The sequence below is a fragment of the Mesocricetus auratus genome, unplaced genomic scaffold (genome assembly GCF_017639785.1).
Source record: "Mesocricetus auratus isolate SY011 unplaced genomic scaffold, BCM_Maur_2.0 Super-Scaffold_100019, whole genome shotgun sequence".
Lineage (NCBI taxonomy): Eukaryota > Metazoa > Chordata > Mammalia > Rodentia > Cricetidae > Mesocricetus > Mesocricetus auratus.
In genome coordinates this window covers 19,922,780-19,934,130 of record NW_024429200.1, presented here as the reverse complement: position 1 = coordinate 19,934,130, position 11,351 = coordinate 19,922,780, and positions in this window count along the sequence as shown.

Sequence of the window (11,351 nt, the reverse complement as noted above, 5' to 3'; positions counted from 1 at the left end):
ACATCTGTGGTTATACAGATTATAGCCTCCTTATTGAAGACTTAACAGCTAACATTGGGGACTTTTTTTATTTTCCCACAATTTCAAAACATATGCAACATATCATCCAACACAATCAAAATATAAATAATTATACAACCAGGAAACCCCTACAGATTACTTTTTAACTATACCTAGCCTTCTACTTCCCTATTTTCCAAATCTGCTTTGTATCTAACCTGTAACAAACAGATCTTTATTTGTACATGCTTTTCAATCACAAAAATATTATAGCAATAAATTTGCAAAGTATTTGACTTTTGTATGTATTTGTCATTTTCACTTACTAATCTTTAAGAAATTCTAGGAAGGCATAAATGTTTGGACATCTCTAAAGCGTTTTGTAAGTTTCAATTTAGAAAAGATTTAAATTCTCTTCCAAGTGATTTGTAGAATTAATGAATTTTATTTCAATCTTATTTTAAATTTTCCATTAAATTCATAAGACGTACAACAGCAAGACTTATTTTCAATAAATGAATATGGTGGAAATGATCACACTCTCTGATAAAAAAGTCTTTTTACATAGTTGCAATAGTCATTACAGTGTGATATTTGCCTGTCACATGGGCCAATGGAGCAGAATAGAGGATCAAAGATGGATCAGCAAATATGTCTAACTTATTATTGCAAGAGGTCAATTCCGACAAAGAAAACAGACTGTTGAACAAATGATGTGGGTACACTTGGATATCCACAACCAAAAAGTAATTGCAACTTTGTCTAAATTTCATACATATAAGTATTGTGTGAAACTGAATATTGACTCAAGTGTAATTTTAAAAACAATAAAACTTTAAAAAATCTTAGCAGAAAATCTTCAAGGCTTCACTTCTAGGAATAGTTTATACTTAGCATCAGAAATACTTAACTTGTCTTTTGATGGATTATGGCTTACTGAGGATGAGGAATCACAGTGAACACAGCATCTACCTTTGTAAAGCATTTGTCTTTCATAGAGCTTTCAGACATCCATGTGTTTTAATTGCTTATTTTCCCCTTCTCTTTCCAGGCTTTAACCAATGACATCACTTCTTGATTTATTGGCAGTATATGGCACTGTTTTGTTATTTGCATTGTCATTACTGCTATTTAAACTGATTCCCAAATTTTTAAACTTGGCATTTAAAGATCAAATTTAAACTTCTTGAGAACACAAGATTACTTAAAATTTAATTTTAGTTACTTAAACTTTAATTGCTTAAAGTTTGTTTTTTCATGTCACCAATGCACTGGGTAGTTGGTGCATAAATTGATTTTGATATGATCACAGGACCAGGTCTACCTAGGTCAAGTCAGTAATGTTGTTGGTAAACTGTTAACATTCAATCACACAATTAGAGTGTGAAGGAACAAACCTTGCTTGTCTTGTAAACTGTAAAGAATGAATAGGCAGGGGAGGCTGAGATTACTTTCCTAAAAGGAAATGGTCAGCCTGCTTTACCACAATACTCTGCTTAGAATGTATGTCCACTTAAGCTATTCATGTTTCCTTCAACCTCCTCTAGCAGCCCTCATGTTTGGACTCACAGACTTAACACTTGATGCTCAATTGTCATTGTTCAAAGTTATCTTCTAATTCAGAAGTGTAAGCTGTCATAATACACTACATTTTCTTTCACTATCAAATTGATTTAGAGATTATTTATATCTTGACTTTTTCTAATCTCCATGTATGAGATATATTCTTATCTTTATGTCTTTGTGCGTGTTACACTTCTTTCCTATAAATTTCCTACTTTCTATCTTCCTTTTTCTCCATATATCTAAATACTCCATCTTCAACTTTCCTGTGGTCTTCCAATTTAAATGAATTGTCCTATTTCCTTGTTTGTATGTGTGTGGATATGTCTATGCACATACAAGACTTTGTGGTGAATAAATCATGCGATTACACAGGCTCTTTGCTCTTGTGATTATCTTGTATTTCCTTCATCATCTTATTGTCATGTGTAACACGAATAATAAAAACCCACAGACTGATAATGGGGTTCAAGCTTATGGTCAGAGAAGCAAAATAGCCAGCCAATAGCTCTACCTCCACATCAGACTGAAAGGGTGATCCAGCTAGCTGCACAATTCCTCAGACTGTAATCCTAGATTGAAGCCTCTCCTCAACGTGGCTGGGGACTAAATATTTTCATGAGACCTGTTGGTTCTTCCTTTTATAATCCCAAATGCTGGGATTATAGGCATGTGATCCCCAGTGCTAAGGCCATCTTTATGTGAGTTGTTTATCTTTTAGGACGGATCATTTTCATGTAGCTCAGTGTGGCCTTGAATTAACAGAGATGCATTAGCTTGTCCCTTTGAATCCTGAGATTAAAGGTGTATATCACCATTGCCTTGCACTATGGCTTGTGACTAGCTTTGCTTTCTGAATCCTCAGGCAAGCTTTAATAAATCATAAATAATATATCACCACAGTCATGAGACAGGGTGTCTCACTGAACCAGGAACTCACCATTCCTGCTAAGTTGGCTGGACAGGGAGTTCCCAGGATGTGCCTGTCCCTGGTTCCTAATGCTGAAGCAATGGCTATGAACAGGCATACCAGACTTTTCATGTTCTGGATCTAAATCTAGGGCTCATTCCTGTAGATTGAATGTTTCTGCTCATTAAGTCCTCAGCTCCCCAGCCTCAATCTTAGTATTTTATATACCATAAGCAACTTATCATGATTATCTTCCCTGATTTAAAATCTAGTAAGTTGTTAATAACTTATGTGTTTGTAGAATAAGTGATAAATAATGCACATGAAATGCTGAAGTTTTCTTAGTTGATATATTAGGCATATATAACTATATAGAATGCATTCTTGTGATCTTGAAATTGGTAAATGGTTGATTTTTAATCAGTTTTTAAGTAAGCACATAAGCAAATGGTTTTTATATGATACTATATAGTCATGTGTCAATATATTTTGTTTCCTTCTGTCCCCAGTTCCCTATCTTCTTTTTTATCTCTTCCCCCCACCACACAACACAAATAGGGAGCTTTTTCTGCCTTGATGTCACTTGTATTACAGTATTACATTGTCCTCTTTTTATTTTCTCTCTTATCCCTTAATGTCTCTCCCTGAGCAGTTATTGAGCCGTTATGGATCCTTTATAGTTTCAGGACTCAGATACAAGTACACACACACACACACACATACACACACACACGTGCGTGCGCCCACACACATACACACAAACACACACACACACCCCAAACAAACAAAAAACTTTTCATATTTTTTCCTCTAAATATGTCACATTTCAATTAAGGTAAAAATTTCCACTTCCATTTCACCAGCAAAGTCATAATTTTATTTTTATTTGTGACTAAACAAAGTTCCATCTTGCATATGTACCAGTTTTTTTTTTACTGTGTCAGTTACTGATGGACATCTAGGTTGATTCCATTTATTAGGTTGATTCCATTTATTAAGTTTATGCAGAATGCATCAATAAACACATGTATGAAATTATTTCTTTGGTGTGCTGACTTGGATTCCTTCAGGTCCATTGTCAGGCATTTAGTTTTTTTGAAAAGCCTCCATTCTGATTTGCATACTAGCGGCACCAGGTCACATCCTGGCCAGCAGGAAGTAAGGGTTTTTCTTTCCCCACAATAACTATTAGTATCTTTTGTTTTCTTGATACTAGTCATTCTAACTGGATTGGTGTACATGTCAAAGCAGTTTTGACTTACATTTCTATAATTACTAAGGATTTTGAAAGCTTTCCCAAAATTCGTGGGCCAAATGTATATTCTCCTCTGAGAACCCTATTCTCTTCAGTGAGGAATTTATTGTTTGGCTAATTTGGCTTCGAGCATTTAATTTTTTCATTTCTTTTCATATTCTAAATATCAACCCTCTATGTAATGTATAGTTGGCCAATCCTTATTCTTCATTTTAGGGCTGATTCTTGACTCTGGTGATTATTCCCTTTGCTCTACAGAAGCTGCTTAGCTGGACAAAATACCATTTGTTGAATTTTGAGATTGCTTGTGTCTTATTAGAAAACAAAATAATACTGGCATATATAAAGTCATGTACACCACTGAGACAGAGTAGAAGATTCAACTATAAACCCACACAGGGTATGCCACCTCAGCGTTTACAAAGGTTCTAGAAAATACACCATAGGAAATAAAAATCTCTTTAACAAGTAGTCTAGGGAAACCTGGCTATTCACATGTAGAAGAATACAAGTAGATCCCAACCTCTCATTCCACAATATTAGAGTGAAAATACAATTTGATCTTAATGAAAGGCTGAGATTTTGAAACTGTTTTAGAAATATATGGATAAAAGATATAAGTAATTTTGATCCATATATCCAAATGGTTGTTTGTTTTTTAATATCACATCACTGTGCTATTGGGAAGGATTATAGTGCACGAACGTGTGTGTGTGTGTGTGTGTGTGTGTGTGTGTGTGTGTTAAATCTGAGTCATTATACATCTGACCCTGAAAAGCCCTGCAGAACTCACACCAGAGTGCCCACAACATCTGAGTAGTTTGGATAAACCATGAAATGTGTGATTTAGCACTTTGTGTGATTACTGGGATTCACACATATTTGAGTTAATGCTGATGCTCTGTGCTAAATTCAGTTAGATGCCAAGATTCAGAATTTGGGCTCATCCACAATATTTTTCTCTTTTCTGTTGAATGCCTTGTTGTGATTGGAGACTATCAGCAGCTGCTGTGAACATTTGCTAATAATAAGAGATGTTTAGTGCTATGTTTTCCAGTTTGTCTTGCTATAAACACTCCATGGTAATCAGCTTATCTGTATTTGGCTCCCTCACTATGAGATTATCTTAACCCCTGGAGTTTAGTCCTTCTATCATGGGTATAAGGCCTTATGGTTAAGCACACAGTGGCACTAACTGACTCTGTAATGGAAACCAACTCATATCCCCAGGTTTTTTGTTTTAATTAAGCATGGTCATTAAAATGTCTAATCTCTCCTTACACATGATTCACTGGGGATGGGGAACTGGTTAGTACTCATACATGTCTTTATTATTTTTTTAAGATTTGGTCTGACTTGTCTGTGTGCTAATTATGACGTTGTGATTCCTCTTTTCTGTGGAGGTCTCAATATAATGAACGTATTTTATTTTATTCTATTTTATTGGTGCTAATATCTAAACACATATTAAATATATTTTCCTCAAATCTATTTCTGGGCTTAAGTACATCTCATCAAAACTCCCAGTGCCTGCTGTTTGCTTTAAGAGTTGTAGACATTTTGTTCTGTTTGTCCAGTGAAACTGCTAGGGCCAAGCAATGACATCCAACTCACAAAGTGGCAGTGTGCCTGCGTCTGGTAATTGAGGTCAATCAGAGGGGAACATATTAAGCAGTGTGAAAGACACTCCAGAGAGATTTTCTGGGAGCTGCTACAGAACATTCCAGTCTTGATACCCACGTTTTATGACATCCTCACGAGTGCTTCATTCTGCTGTGGCTTCTGTTCATGTCCCAGCACATGTCCAGGGATTACAAGAATATAGCGGGCTGTAATAACAGTGACCATTTATCACTGCGTTTTCCACCATGATTATGTATTAGCAGCAGTATGCACTCATATTTTGGAGGCAGGCACATCCTAGTTTGGGGTTAATAATTTTAGAGGCACATCCCTAAGAAGTATTAGCTGCTGTGAAGGAGAAAATCAAGAAGGAACCTATTTTCACATTTTCTTTATTTCACAGTGTGTTTGTTTGTCCTGGGCTGTTTTCAATATTGATATTTTAAAATGCCTCATAAACGAATGCTTGTGAAAAGTGCAAACTGAGAAGAAATGTATTTATCAAAAAGTGATGACCTCCATTTCTCTAATGTTTAATTTTTCCACTGTGAAATAACTTCTGTCAGCAATCTGGATTCATTGTGACATCAAAATAATGTCCCAGTTACAACTTTACATGCACATATGTATGTATATGTATTTATATGTGTAAAAGGATCCATATGTCCATATATATATATATATATATATATATATATATACACACACAAATACTGAATAAAACAAAATAGTTATCTCTGTTTTATTTTCATACTCATTTAATATAGTACACAATTAAAACAGAAGATGGGAGTATCCAGACTCCAAGGAAATATCAGACATCAGCTAATTGTACTGTAGTTTATCACTAGATCTTCACCTTTGATTCTCCTCTTTCAGGTGCCTTGAGACAAGAACCTTTCACATGAGGGTGTCCTGACCTACCCAGAAGCTTTACACTGTGGTCTGAAACCTCTGAAAGCAGAAGCCAAAAGCTCTCCTCACTTAATGTGCTTTCTTGTTTAATTTTGTCCATCAGGAATATCTGAATAGCACATTTGGAACAAGTTGTGGAGACTTCACATTTCCATGCCTTCCAGGCTCCACCTTTCATCAGCATCCACATAATGAGCCATCGAGAAACTCCTAGAACACAGTTCTCTGGGGATCTTTACAGAGGCTTCATTCCATAGACCTTACTCATGGTGATTTAGCCATGAAGAATTAGTTCAATTTGTACACTTTCCAGAAGTTTAGAAATAAAAACCTCTAAATGTACCTGCAAAAGGAAGCCTTTTCCTTGAGAGAAGCCTTCCCACCAGCCTGGTTCTAGAGCTGCATCAGTCCCAAATAAACACACAGGAGGCTATATTAACTATGAATCTGTTGGTCTTGCTTGTTTCTTACTGGCTAACTCTGACTTAAGTAATTACTCCATAATTGTTAATCTAAGTATTTCTCTTACAGGAGAATAGTTACGGGCTTCCTACCCCATGGCATTATATCTTGACTCCCTGTGTTTCTCCTACCCAGAGTCCTCCTCGACTCCTAGTACCACCTATCTTACTTTGCTATTGGCCAACAGTACTTTATTGACAAATAACAGGACTTCCCAACATCTCCTCTTTTCTGTTTAAACAAAAAGAAAGGTCTTAACTTTAACATAGTCAAATCATATATAACAGAACAGTTATCAAGTAAGAACACAGTTACAATATTTTGTCAACATTTAGCAAGATTTAAAGAAAATATCATCCATCCCATCCTTGTGAGTCTAAAGTTCTATATGTAGCTTACCTTTTATTATAACTAAGGAAAACTATAACTATAACTATCTGTCTTCAACTCCATCAAAGACCACAGAAGGATAATATATAAACACTAGGATTGACGGAGACATCTTGCTACCTGGAGAGTCACCCAAAGTTCCTCTGTAACTTTGGAGCATCCATCTTCAGCCCATAGGCCACAATGTATCCAGAAGATTTCTCAGCAAAGCAGGAAATTTCAAAACTGTCCATCCCCATTGGCAGTCTGTCAGTCATTTCTCTGTGTCCCGCAGAAAGTCTGGTAGACTCTTCCATGAAGCAGGAACCCTGTAAGACTGAGTTCAGCAGTCATTTTCCTGTGGGTACTGCATGTCCAGATTATACAACAACGGTCGAGCACTCTAGACAAGAGCCTAGACTTGCCCAAATGGCTAATCTTGCCATGTTGAAAGCAAACTCCATAACAAGTTTCTTTGATGCCCATCTTCCTCTCAGACATAACTGGTGCTGCCAGGAGCAGATATTTCTCATTGTCAAGAAAAACCCTAAACCATTTTAAATGCCATTTTCTGAAGGTCTTTGAGAGGTTTGAAGACTGTTTATCTCAAATATATTTCTGTATATCTAGAAAACCTAACTTACCTAACTATAAATTCTGACTATTATAAGTAACTATCTATAATCTGTATTTAATTATGCATTATGTTTTAAAAGATCAGTATAAGCACAATACTTAATCAAGAGGAAAATTATACATATCACAAAATTGACCTTGAATTTGTATCAATAAATGAAAAACAATACCCATACCATAATTCCCCTTTTTACCATTAAAAAGAGATTGGCTGTGATCATTATCCAATTATAAACATCCCCATTTAAATGAAAACAAAAGGTATAAACAAGATGGGAATTAGGACATCGCTCATTCCAAACTCCTTCATGCTGGAAGGGGGCACTGTTCATACTATGGGGATCATGACAAAACTTAGAAACCTCTATAAGTCCTTAGTTTCAGGATCTATAAGACTGCATCATCTTAGCTGTTTCAGTTGTTGGAACACTTGGTCCACTGCTTCCGGGGGTCTTGGTTCATCAAACCACAGAAGCCTGGAAGAAATCCTCAGCTTTTCATTTTCTGTAGAAATATAAACAAAAACTCCTTTTCCAAGTAACATATCCTCATATTTAAATTTTGAAGTCAAGGCATTTCCAAAGGGTATAAGTTGAATTAATTCAGCAGCATTTATAATCAAGTGTACTTTAGCAGTTGTTCCTTCCTGAGTAATCAAAAAACTGAAAAACACAATAGCATACAGTATCCAGACTCTCTGTGTATTTTCCATAATTATGTGGCTTATTTATCTATCATCATGTTATTTCTTTTACTTTTATTTATTTTTCTCTGAGACAGGGTTTCTCTTTGGAAATCCACCTGCCTCTGCCTCTGCAGCAAATCCTACCGGCGTGTGCACCACAGCCAGCTTCTCTATTTACCACTATCGTTTGATTTTCTCTCTCAATCCTACAAATATTTTTAAACACACTGTAAACCTTTAGAAATTTTTCTTCATTCAAGTCTGACTTTACTGTAAATCTCTATATTTTTCTGGCCACGTGTCTTATCTGTTAAAACCAAGGCTGTTTAAACTGCCGTTTTTCCAAGATGGCAGGCGTAAGCATGACTCCAGCTGCCAGCTTGGAGATGTGCTCACTGCCACTTCCAGCTGTATGTACACACCTTTCAATCGTTAGCAGAGCCTCTTAAAACAACCTTGCTTTTTTTTATGCTGAGTCAGGAAGCCTCACTTAAGCGAGCCTCGTGAGTCTTTGCTTGCCGCTAGCAAAACAGAGCCCACCTGAGAAAAACGCTGCTACCAAGAACCCATGCTTTTCTCCGTTCTTTTGTTTCTAAAATTACCTTAAAGCTTTTGTCATTCTACGTGGAAATTTATGATCCCACTTCTGAACACCATTATGTAAAGGGAAGCCTTTTCCTTGAGAGAAGCCTTCCTGCCAGCCTGGTTCTAGAGCCGCATCAGTCCCAAATAAACACACAGGAGGCTATATTAATTATGAAGCTGTTGGCCTTGCTTGTTTCTTACTGGCTAACTCTAACTTAAGTAATGACCCCATAATCGTTAATCTAAGTATTTCTCTTACCGGAGAATAGTTATGGGCTTCCTACACCATGGCCTTACATCTTGACTCCCTGTGTTTCTCCTACCCAGAGTCCTCCTCGACTCCTAGTCCCACCTATCTTACTTCGCTATTGGCCAACAGTGCTTTATTGACAAATAACAGGACTTCCCCAACATCAGTCTTTCCAATTACGAGCCCCATCATGAAGCTATCTATAGGCATCTCCCACTGGACATCACAGAATACAAATGGAAATTTAACTTCATATGATAGCACTCCTTTGTTGCAAGATCTACTCCCATGCCTGCTTGTAATATACAGAGAGTTCTTAAAACAAAATGAAGATACTTTACTGTTTTTACTTGACAATTTACGACAGGAGAAGTAACAAAGAAAAATATGTATTCTACAATGCCACAGTTCATTTTACTTTGTATCGTTTTATAGGCATCGTTGATCCCAGGCTTGCTTCTTTTCTAACAGTAGTAGAGTCTTTCCCACACAATCAATTATTATTTCTTTGCATTTTTCATTGTTGATATAAATCAACATATAACAAAATACAGCTCAATGATAGTTCATTGAATTTTAGCAAATTTAACACCAATGTACCCATTCGTACAATCAATACACAGGGCATTTCTATTGTTTTGATTTACATCTACACACAGCATGAATGTAATAACTGTATGATATAGTCTACACAGATATATTTTATTGTTGTGTTATTGACAAACATGTTTTTTTATCTTTCCATTGAAGTTAAAAAAATCAATATTCATTTTCATATAACCCTAAGCATACATTCAAAGATTTATCAGAATGGAAATTAAGAAATACTAATTCTATGTCAGTGCATTTATAAATATTTTTGCTTTAGTAATACTACAAAATAACTTTAAGACATATTGTTTTGGATGATGATCCATGTTTCCTTCATACCTAGGAAATAAATCTTTGGAGAGCCTTATAGTGACCAAACACAACAGTTTCATGCAGGATATAACCCTGTAATCATTTCTGTCTCTCACAGTGCTTTCTCATGTCTTCCTAATGTCTTTCTATAAATATCTAGAATCTTGTCAAATTCTGCTTATCTTTTTAAGTCTTCCCCACACCCCCAAATCATAAAAAATCTCATCTCATCTTTGCAGTTTAGTTTTAGTTTTTTCTTTACATGGAGTTCCAATGCTCAGTGCAATATGGACTGAAGACCAGCTGTTCACCAAAATCTTTTCATGCTGTAAAGAAGTTAGATTTGAGAATACTGAGGCTTCTAACATCATGGATTAAGTCACTACTGAGTTATTCTATTCAGGATACAGAGAGACCATTGTTGAACTACTCAGCCATCGTGTGTAAATCAATATAATGAATGCATTTTTATTATATACATATTTGTTCTCTCAGTTCTGTTTCTCCAGAGACTCTGACAAAGGATTGTTATACTATGTTATACTTTCTCCAGAGACTCTGAAAAAGGACTCTTGCACTATGTTATACTATGTTGTTCATTTTTCCTTAGTATTAGCCTGAAAAAGCAAAAAGTAAAAGAAAAATATTATTTTACCTAAACTAATAGATAATATCTTGAACTTTGTGTCTGGGAATTTTTGTGTATGTTCATGTATATATTGATGAATATGTGTATGTGTGATTGTGTGTGTGTGTGCATGTGTTTGTGTGTTTGAATTAGAATTCAGAATTCAGTTCCAAAGTAAGAAATATCTAGATTTGATTATTGATGCATATTAGAATACCAACACTGCTTTCTTGCTTCTGCGATTTTTTCTTTTTTCTTTTGGAGGGGTTGGTTTTTAGGACAGGGTTTCACTGTGTATGTAGCCCTGGATGTCCAGTAACTTGCTCTATAGACCAGGCTGTCCTTGAACTGAGAAAGCTACCTGCCTCTGCCACCAGTACTGGGATTAAAGGTGTGTGCCACCACCGCTTGGCTTGTAGACTATTTTTTTTCTAAATTAGAAACAATCTTGTTTTACATGTCAATCCCAGTTCTCCCTCCCCTCCTCCCTGCCCCCCACTGACCCCCTATCACATATTCTTTCTGCTCTTAAATAACATAAGAAAATACCTTATTTAGTAAATTACT